A 9,736-nucleotide genomic window follows, 5' to 3' on the forward strand; every position below is an offset into this window, starting at 1 on the left:
CCACTTGTGGCCTTTGACTATCTTCCACAGAGGAAGTTTAAAACCACGACTTCCAAAGGTTTAAACTACCTCATACGCTAAACCAAGTGTGATCCACATCCTTTGTAGGCACTTCTCCATATCATATGAGTTACTTTCAGTTCCACTCAGAATATAGTGGTGCTAATTTCATTATTCCAGAGCATGTTTCCAGTACTTGAATTTTGATGGTGCTAGCAGCAGTTAAAGTATTACTTCTCTGTTTCTTTGAAATCTGTCTCATCCCCAGCTTAAGCATGTGGATCATTTTTCCTCATCTTTGTCCTCTTCCTCCAAAATCAGGTGTTTCTGCTTCCAAATCTCATTTTCATCTTCTCCAATGGATAAAAAAGAATCATCATTTCTCAAAAGAAAAAAAAAGAAAATGTATTTTGTATATGTGAGATGTTTAAATAAATTGTGAAAAAAAAAAAAATAAAGCATGTCCAGTGTTCCAAAAGAAGGTATTAATGAGTAAAGTTACATACTCAGAATTTCAAGTACATCTTCATTATTTCTTAAATCACTGCTGTAAAATATTTGCTTACAGCATTCAGAGACTGCCTACTCCTGTCTTCTGGGTGTGATTGTCTACTTGACCCTTCAGTTCAACATCCCCTTTTGAAAAAGTCCCCAAGAAACTATGCCTCATAGTATGAGAACTTCAACAGTAGAAGAGATTCCTTCATTTTATCCAAATCCTAAGCAAAATTAATGACTAAAAGACGGATAATCATCTCACGTAAAAATTAACGGAAAATGAGGGTTCTGTCTTCTGGAAAACTTACTGTGGAGAGAGCTCTGCTGCAATCAGCAGGACTGTGTGCTTTTGAAATGGCGTGGAGGAAGAGTCAGGAAGATCAGGCTTTGTTAGGCCTTTATACTTCATTCAGTTGTGTATGAAACAGATCTATCTACTGTTAACTTTAATAATTTACTATCACAATGAACATGCTGAAAACCAAAGACTGTGCTTGGCTGAGACTTTTTACGATGCTGCTATCGTACAGCGCTTTTCTGAAAGCCCTAAATGAACAGCAGTTTCAGCAGCTGTGTTTTGGCACTGAGAGGGTCTTGAGAGGTGCTGGAGAGATCACACACAAGACCAGGAGGACAACAGCCAGAGCAGGTAAGGGGAGAGGTGAGATGGGCTTAATCAGCATGATTCCCCAAACGAAAGCCTGGAGAAAATAACCAGACAAAGATCCTGTAACCTGAACACGGCACCATCCCAAAGGTTAGTGCATGAGTAGAGTCCAAAGGCTGCTCCAGACGACGAAAGGAGGAATAAGCACTAACTGTTTCTAAAGGAAGTTTTTCATTCTTGCGTGCAATTAATGGAAAACGGGCAAATAGGAAAACACAGCCTGGCATGCAGCTGCCGTGTGCTCACAGCTAGTTGTGTGCTGCATTAATAAAAGGGGAAATGTTTGCAGCTCTGTGCTAGATTGACAATAGGGAAATTGTCATGATAAAATATAGCCCTTTTTCACTTAAATGAGTGAAATACAGTTCAATGTAAATACCCACCATTATTCACTGGACCATGATGATTTGTGAAGTGTTAGCATTTCATTGTACTTAAAAGTTGTTGTAAGGAAAAAAAATTATTGAAGTGTTAAGAGTTTGTTTTCTCACCTAGATTATCTAGAAGCCAGGAATTTTCTACAAGACTGCAAAGACAGAATTACTTCCCTGGGTCCATGTAACCCACTAGGATGTGTGCAAGGGTTATTTTTAGGGCTGGGAGGTGGACTATTGCTGCCCATACATTTGTGAGAAGGGGGGAAAAAAAAAAAAAGCAACGCTTGTGATTTTGAAAGGAAAGGGCAAATGTTCTCTCTTTGGTCATCTTCTGAGTTCTCCTGTGGTCTCTCTGATCTATTTCATGGCACTTCCTTTCAGATGAAGAATGCTTCCACTCTACCAGCCCTTTAGTAGTACCCATGGTCTGTGTCTTTTTGCACCTTTGCCACTGAAGTGGGCTCATTTAGAAATCAAACCAGAAGAAAAAAAAAGAGCCCCCACCTCTCAATGGGTATCAGCACCTGGACAGTACTCAGTTTGGCCTTTGGGTTTTGAACTCATCAAGAAATTACTGCACAATCAAGTATTTTGCATACGCTGTGTACAATGTTGCAGAGCTCCTTTCTTCTCCAAGGACTGTAGCTGAAAGTAAGTGAGGTGAGCTGCAGATAGTGCAGGCAGTCTTCATACTGTCTCATTTCAGGAATATAAAATGTTGTCTAAATTTTTGGTAAAGTTTGCTTACTTGTCTTTGGGAGTCATCTGCCTCCCTGTACAGACTATCTCTGGAGAATTTCATTACAAGCATGTACTCATCAGCAGTAGCACAACTAGCCCATTAGCACAGATTAGCTAAAGCTGTAGGGTTAAAGCCTCTGCCAAACCCAGGGCTCAGCTGTGATATGACTGTAAATGGCAGTACTGGAGCATTTGGCCCAATCTGTGCTGCGGGTCCAAACACCCACCTCCATGGTCAGTGAAATTGTTCCACCCGTCAGCTCTGCTCATGCAGCCTTCCTAGGAGATGGCAGAGGCTGAGACATTCCTGTCAGTAGTTCGGCTGGAGCCTAACGTCTCCAATACAAATATACTTTACAGCATCCAAGAAAGTTAATGAAAACTTGGCAGAAGCTGGGCTCTCTGCAGCACGTGCTTTTGTATGAACGTGGCGTAAGTAGGTGAAAAATAGAGGTGGGGAGGCAGAACGTGGTAAATTCAACCAAAGCAGAGAGAAAAGAAATTTTGAAACTTGGAAAGAGGTTATAGAAGGGAAAATTGTCCAGGCTTCTTCACTGGGGAGAAAATATGACCCACTGAGAGTCATCTTAAAAATCTGTGTTTGCCATTTTAAAATGTGAATATTGAGCTCAGGGCTATGAATGGGCAAATTTCTTTTAACACAGGTGAATGATGAAACAACATTCATATAATGGCATAAGTTGCAAGGGACTTTAAAGACCACACAGTTCCAATTAATAGATCTGTGTTTTCCACAACACAGCTTTAAATTGCATCTTCTAAAGTGACTTTTGATTTGTTTTGTTTTGCTGTAGTGCTTGCAGGTTTCAGACAGGCTCTCCTAGAAGCTGCTATTCTGAAACCCACTCAATCCAGTTTTACAGTATTAGAATCGTGTGTATTGATTCCAAGCAACTCAAGAATAGCACATTCAAATAAAGCAGTTCTCAGGCACGCTATCAGAAGTAGCTTATAATTCATCTCCTTACACTCAGTCCTTGTTATCAGCCTATTAAAAATATGTATTTTTCCTTATTGTTTCCATATACATCTCAGATGCAGTCTGAATGCACTCTGCAATGCATACGCAAAGACCTTCCACATATATGACTATTTCTATACTCTTAGGCTGAAATACATTAGTCCCTTCCTGGAAATTGGGTGGTTGGGTGCAGGTATTACATCAAAAAAATTTCCTAACCGCAAGTCCAGGCTTAAGTATATCCTCTAATTAATCATGAAGTGATGGCTCTTGTTAACCCAAACGTAAGTATCCGAAGAAATACATTTGCCCTTTTTGATAGTAAGATTTTGAAATATATGTAACTCATTACAATAATTATTTCAGTGAAAAAAATTTTAGAAATATATATATATTAGATTGCTTTTCAAGCTACAGAGATTGGTTCTTTGGGTGAAATGAAACAAGTTTTCCTAAATGCCAATTCTTAAGACCCTGAGTGAAATAGCAGAGCGATTCCACAAGTGCAGTGCACCACCTATTGACTTAGGCAGTAATTACTGGCCGTTGAGGAGCGCTTGTGCAGCTGTTACCTGCCATGGTTACTATCGAAATCTTCCGAGCTGTGGGTGGCCAAGAATATCCCAAGGGATATTTCTGCAAACTATCAGGACCACAACTCTTTCTACAAATAAACTGGCTTACCAGAAGAACACCCATCCAACCCAGGAAAGATCCTGGCAGCAAAATGCAGCCTCACGTGGGGTAGAAAAAAATCAAGGTGAGAATACTCTTGTCCTCTAGTTTTCAATGACTGTGAAGCCAAAGCAGGAGAGGCAAATTCACCTGACTGATAGCTCCTCAGTGAATTAAATGTTCACTCAGCTCCCGTGGATGGGGCCTCAGTCTTGGAGCATACTCTGTGTTTTCGGAGGAGAAAATCAATTGGAAAAATTGAGTTTTCATTTCCATTTTGCAGCTGTTATACACGTCTCTGTAACTTTGGGGATGCAGAACAGTCTTCTGCAAAACTGGAGGTGTTTATAAGGCTTGTGCCTTTGTTTGTAGAGTGGAAGTGCTGTCGAAGGCAACAAGCCAGACCAAAGATCTTTTCTGTTTTTATTTGCTGCTCTTTTGCACCTAGATCAAGGCCTGCATTTTTCCTTAGCTGTTGGTTCACCTCTTCACCAGCAAAATGCCTGCTTCCTTCTCCTATGCCCACTGTATTTGAGAGTTTTTGCCTTCAGCCTCAAAATAGTTTTTAGATCCTTCGGCTCTGGCACTATAGAAAGGAAGACATCTCAAGAACATTAAATTCTGGCACGTACCATGAAAATATGCAGATGAGCAGTGCAGAGAGAGCGCTATCAATTTTTGCTGAGATAGAACAGCTGACATAAGGTGCTGCTGAGGATACAGGCTTCGGTAGACCCACTGCATAAGAATTTGTTTGAGTTTTAGGCTTTAGGGAAAGTCATATCCTGTTAGTGAAATATCTCAATGCAAATATTTTTAAAGCATAAGCAAAGACATGGAATGAAAATATTAGATCCATATGTTTCTCATTAGAGCAATTATTAAAGTGCATCTTGCACAGGGCATTCGAAGCTATGAGCAAACAATAACAGCTGTCTTGCAGATTCCAGCTCACCAGGCTTTTATGCATATTTTATAGGAATGGAATAGTTACTCAGCTATCTGTTAATTCCCAGGTGATAAATCTTTGCTAAGCCTGAGGTGCACAGATGATCTTTCTGCGTGTATGTTTACATTTCAGCATCACTAAATTACTTAGACCTACGAGAGTTCACAGCAACCCAGCAGAGCACCATATAGACAAATTAGATATGGCCGAACAACGTGAACCTGAAGGATCACCCTGTAATATTCTGCATAAATTAAATTATTTCTATGCAATTTCATCTTTAAATAATGACTCATGGGAATATTCTAGTCTGTTAATCCATTGCAAATACTTGAACAGTGTTTTACTGAGCTTGAGGCTAACATAGAGATATTTTTTTTCCAATGCTATGATTATCATTTTAAGCAAAAGCTGTTTTCCTTCCTAAAATATAATTACCTTCCTAAAAACATTGACTCCAAGTAGTATAGAACCCCTACATTAGGTTCTATGAAATTATAGACTATTACAAGACAAAAATAACTCCACAATACAATGTTTCACTGCAGTAGATTATTTTATATAGTATCTCAATCATTTCAGGTTTCAATGTAAAAGCTACTTAAAAGTACACTGCAAATCCCAACAAAAAGTTAGAATACAAAAGAATTAAGATCGTTCTTCTGAAGAAATCAGATTGGCTGGCAGGTTCTTCCTCTTCGTGGTGAGAAAAGAGCTCTCCTCTAAAGGTTTGATCCCCCTCGACCAAAATAAAAAGATGTTACGCATCTATTCCCACATGACTTCAGGCAAACATGCTCAGTTCCACCAAATTTCACTCATTTAAAGAAAACTGGGAAAGTAGCCATTACTTATGCAATTACATTACTTAGCAATTACATTATGTGGAGTTGCATCAAGTTCAGTGAGAAATGACTTTCTGGAGATATCCTCATAAAATTGACTTCTTCCATTTCTAAACAAGAGAATACATACTAGTTTTCTGGAAAAGGCAGAGCTGGCAAGACACAAAATAACTTCAAGAAAGTGTTTTTGCATTGGTGTCCAAAACAGTCCATCACAATTTTCCATCCAGGGTAAAGCTTCTTGTACTTATAGTTCTCCATTTCAGGTGTTATCCCGTAAGTACTCAAACCTTCTCATTTTCACATTTGCTTTTAAATGATAAATTCATGGCTGGAACCACAGTGAAATGTATGCCAGTTTCACAGCCACCCGGTTTCATTGTCTGAACTATTGCCAGATAACCAAGACCCACTGAGAACATGGAGGGCAGGCTGTTGGAAGAAGACAGCTTAAAAGTTGCCCAGTGGACCTGGTGCATTCTCCAGCTGTGAAGTCTCTCTCCAGCAGTGTTAAATGACCTGGTCAAGTACTTGCTGAGCAACATAGGTATATTTAATACTTTATTTTCTTTTTCTGAGAGGTTCTGAAACATCGAACTGCACAAAAATGGTGTCACTCATACACCAGCGGAAAAGCTTGGTTATCCCTGGGGTCTTCCAAAATTCTTCATTCTTCCAAATTTCTCATAGGCAGTAGGAGTTGTCACTTCATTCATCATTAACACTTACATTGTCCAGAATTTTTCTTTACCCAAACATCTTTTGTGACATTGAAGTTTGCCTCTGTCCATTCTCAGGGATCACAGATTTTATTTTTCTTGGCTATCTCAGTGTCTCTGGCTTTATTGCAAGCAATAACAGCTGCTTTGCTTCTCTTCTTTCCTAGAGAAAAGTTCTGCCTTCTTGTTCCAGCTTTTCACCTATGTTCACCTTTCAAAATGTCATTCCTTCTCTACACCGTTTTTGTGCTTGTGAATATTGCTTCTCCAAGAAATCCAGCTAACATCATTATCTGAGCCTCTTCTTCTACCTACTGATAAAAATTGAAAATTTGGAACCCACTACATTGTTGTAAACAAGGCTTTGAGTGTAAGAACGTAAGCAGCTGAAAGAAAAATCGATTTGCATTAATGAGCTGTGCAGAGTCCCCAAGCCTGTGTGGCTGTGTGGTGATGGCATCCCATGGTGTAGAAAGGTGCACTCTTTATTCTGGAAGAGAAGGGAACACTTAAACATTTGAAATTTGCTGATTTCCTGTCCCTCCAATCCTTCCAATTCACTTCTATTCCAGATCCACAGAAACCTGAAATGAAAGCAGTTAATCCTTATGTTATAGAATTGCAGATGCCTTCATCACTTTAGTGATAAAGCTAAATTTATCCTTTGTATATATAAATTCAAAACTACTTTATTCAATATCAGCTTGCTTTTCATGTAGACTATTGAGAAATTTTGTAACACTTACAAAGTTAGAAATCTGTAAGAGCAGTAATTTGTGATAGAATTTCCAAGATCTCAGGAGCTTGGTGGTGTATCACTTTCAGAAGCTGAGATAGTAATCAGGGTACCTTGTTTGACTGAAGAAATCTTGCTGTTCTTTGTATTCTCCATTCATCAATGTAATCAAATATTTGCAATAGATGGTTACCACGCACGCATCTGCTACATGGAGACATGATGCTTAGGGAAGGACCGGTTGCCATTACAAGGCTGAATGCTCAACAACTGAAATGTTTGATTTTGTCTTTGTGTGACTATAAGCAGCTCCTGAAGGAAGACCTGCATTACTGCCAGTATTGTTTTCCCCCAGGAATCTGTTGGAAATGCAGCTTTGTTTCTGGATTTACAATACCTGTGAAGATAAGTGATAATGATACACAAATTAAATTAAGATCTGATATGGTTTGGGGTATGGCAGATCCTACCGACTGATCATTCAACACTTAACATATCAAATAATACAGAAGATCATCCAGTCAGTGTATACAGCAAACAGTGTGTTCCTAGAATGATACAGGATATGTACATTTTAAACTTATGTTGTAGTTTTTCTTTCAGCTTTGGTGTCTACATTCCTCGCTATGTCAATTTTATGCAAAATTAATTCCACTCCTATAAGCATGTGAAAACTCTGAGGGGGAAATAGCACATGGGGAAGCCCTGATTGAGAACATATATATATACAACCTCTCAATCAAATATAGTCATTGTCTCTGTTTTTACAGGTTTCAGGTCCTTGGGATTGCCCTGCAACTTTGACTGAGGACAGCAACTCTCTCCAGAAGCTACACTTGGCTGCAGTGCTGAAATCAGCAGAATCAAGAGAATGAGATCTCCCGGGAACTGAGCTTATCAGCAGCCTCATATGTGCATGCCCGTTTCAACCTGCAGCACAGCATTCTCCTCCCATTAACATTGACCCTGCCAAGCAAAACAGGAAGCAGTAAAATAAGGATTATCTGATTTTAATTACATCTGTGTAAATGACATCTGTCCAGTTTAATAATCTAAATTCAGCACAGGACTGCCATACCTAACAGTGAGTGTATCAACTGTATTCTAATCTACGAGTAAGCAACTGGTGCCTTTCTTCCACCAGTCCTAAAGAGGGAGTTCAGATAATGTGTTTAAAATAAATAGACTTGTTGTAAGTGGCTGGAGCTAGGTGCAGTGAACCCCATCTCTCCTGACTACTTTATTATATTGACACATCGGGGAAATAGCGTGGTTGAAAACCACAGTAGTATTTTCAGCTGTTATTAGTGACCATACACAACACCACAGCATCTTATCAAAATAATGAATTCAGTTAAGCCAAGGCTATCTCTGCAGAAAAAAAGAAATATGAAATTTCTCCCGTGGCTGTTCACTCTTCAGAGCTATTACCCAACTTGTGAAGCAGTGCTGCACCTCCTCCTGCCTCAGATCAGTGACTTGTCAATGTGCTGAGTCTTTTCTCTGTGACTGTGCCAGGTCTTTCCCTCCCACTGACCGTGCTGGATGCTTCCATCAGAACAAGTGGAAAGCCAAAGCAAAGCTCGAGCATTTGGAAAACAAAAGCTGATGTGTAATTGCAGAAGAGCTAACAAACTTCTGGTTTACTTCCAGTATATTACATTTATCAGCAGACAGGAACATAAGGTAGGTATTTAGTGGAAATTGCAAAGCTTCTTCTAGATAATTCATGCCTGGATTCTGTTTCATGGGTAATCTAATTACCCACTTATATCAGGCCTTTCATGTCTAGTGTTTGTGGTGTGAATTATTCAGATGTAGGCAATGATGTCACATTCCATTACCCGGTAAGAAGAAAGAAGGTACCCATAAGAAGAGAAAGTGCATGTGTGCAAACCACTGGCTAGCTCATGGCACTGCAGACAAGAGCTTCTGAATGCAGTGAGGGAGATCTCTTGTCAAGCACCTGCACAACCTCTCCAAAGGAGTGATGAACTGAAAGCAGATGTTCTGCTTACATCCACTTCAATATTTTATATACACAAGTGGCTAGACTTAATTAAGGTACTTAATCTTTAATAGTGTCAGTGTTTATCTGTACAGACTTAAAATCCTGGAGACATAATGCACAAGCAGGGTTTTGGGGCATTGCTTAAGAGTAGGCTTAGTGTTTCAGGGCAAGAGAGGAGTGCCACTGGACACCCAGGGGCCAATCTGAAACAGCCCTCAAAAGGCTGCAGGACGGAGAGGCTATCACTGTATGTTGAAATCCTCTGACATACCTGTAAACAAAAGTACGTTTGTTTTGTTACCTTTCAGAGTTCTACACTCAGCTTCCCAAATGCACTTCCAATATAGCCAGTAAACTTAACACAGTTATACTGCATATGACACAGGCTGAAGTCTCTGTGTTTTTGTTGGATTAAAAGCCTGTTTGTTTATCAATAAATATTATGAAAACAAGTGAAGAAGAGTATCTGTGATCCTAAACGTCTGCTGGAAAGATGCATAACATCCTAGTGTTAAGAATCATTCATGAATAACCAT

Source organism: Numida meleagris, chromosome 2 (assembly GCF_002078875.1).
Source record: "Numida meleagris isolate 19003 breed g44 Domestic line chromosome 2, NumMel1.0, whole genome shotgun sequence".
In the NCBI taxonomy this organism is placed as follows: domain Eukaryota; kingdom Metazoa; phylum Chordata; class Aves; order Galliformes; family Numididae; genus Numida; species Numida meleagris.